Source organism: Dipodomys merriami, unplaced genomic scaffold (assembly GCF_024711535.1).
Source record: "Dipodomys merriami isolate MVZ:Mamm:240054 unplaced genomic scaffold, mDipMer1.0.p SCAF_689, whole genome shotgun sequence".
Taxonomy (NCBI): Eukaryota; Metazoa; Chordata; class Mammalia; order Rodentia; family Heteromyidae; genus Dipodomys; species Dipodomys merriami.
Window position 1 is genome coordinate 146,077 of NW_027206278.1, and position 1,739 is coordinate 147,815.

Consider the following 1,739-nt stretch of genomic DNA (forward strand, 5'->3'; position numbering starts at 1 on the left):
ATTATACTTTTCATGCTTAATAAACTATTAATTAAGATCAAGTAACATTCTAGGAATATTGCATACAATTTTAGACTCGACTGATGCACAAACTACTCTTTCAATTGTATCTCTACTGATCTCCTGACATTGGTAGGTGTCAGGACTAGGATTTGAACCCGGGGCTCATGTTGTCAGGTTTGCTGTAGCTTCCCTGATAGCCCTCCAGACTTCAGCAATGTCAGGTCAGGTCCACTTTGCAGCCCTGTCATCCAGACCCGGGATGGTAACCGTCCAAAGAAAAAAACGTAAAACCCCCAGCCCTCTGCAGCTCACCACATTTTGTGCTTTCCCACTTTTTTTTCTTCTTACAAACCCTCTGGGCCTAAGATCTCAGGATTGGCTATGGGTACGGAGGCTGCACCCAACCTAGATGATTGAGGCTGAGGTAGAGCTGCCACGACCTTAGTTCAAGCCCCGTGGTTGGGGAAAAAAAAGAATAAATAAAAAACTAAGTAAGTAAGTAAGTAAATATAAAAAAAAATCTCCCTGGTTTGGCATATCTGCCAGTTTTCTTTCTAGCCTGGGATTTGAACTCAGGCTCTTGGTAAATCAGTAGCCATGTGAGGGAAGGTGCAGAGTTGCCACTACTTGAGTTGAAACCCCATGCCAAGCCAAAAATTAAAAAAAATTAAGTCACTGACCTTGGCAGGGTGAGAAGTTGTGGAGATGGGAGGGAAGGTATGGTAGGGGGAAACAAAGAAGGAGGCAACAATGCTCAATAGGAAATGTACTCTTTACCTTGTTCATGTAATTGTAACCCTCTGTACAGCATTTTTAGAATAAAAAGTGTACAAAAAAAGAAACAACATAATGCTCAGAGAAGCATTTTGGGAGTAAGGGAAGGATGTCTGAATAGCTGTGCAAAATTGTACACTGCTTTGTTTTTTAATATTCACTATAGAACTGAATAAACATAAGTGCTTTTATTAAAAAAAATTAAGTCACTGTCTTGGAACTGGGACCAGTATTTCTGCCATTACTGGGATCTGATCTCACCGTCCAGGTAACTCTTTTGAACCATGGGTGAAGGCAAGGCTCACTGTCCTTGAGGAAAAGAAATTCAGGCTAGAGTTCCCAGGGACTGAATGCAGGCCCTGCAATAGAAAAAATATTTCTAGGGGCTGGGAAGTTGGCTCAGTGGTAGAGCACTTGCCTTGCATGCCTGAGGCCCTGGGTTCGATTCCTCAGCACCACATAAGCAAAAAGAAAAAAGCCGGAAGTGGTGCTGTGGCACAAGTGGTAGAGTGCTAGCCTTGAGCTGAAGAGCTGAGGGATAGCGCCCAGGCTCAGAGTTCAGGCCCCATGACTGGACCCAAAAAATAAAAAGAAAAAAAGAAAAACAGAAAAGAAAAAGAAAAAATATTTCTACATATGTGTAATATATGATATAAACTTACATATGTCTGCTAACTACATATTATGATTTTTATTATTGATTTTGTATTTATTTATTATTTGATTCATTTATTGTTTATTGTATTTACTGTTATTATACACATATTTATTTTAAAATTATACAAAATAATTTAAGACATTGACTCATTTTTCCTTAATACTATATTAAGTGTTGAAACATGATACATAATTAAATGGAGGCATTTGTCACAGTCTTCACATGTTTAGAGTCTCTCTCAAGTATGAGATTTGACTTCTTTATCTATGGACATCTTCCTGTAGGGATATTTTAGATGATTTAT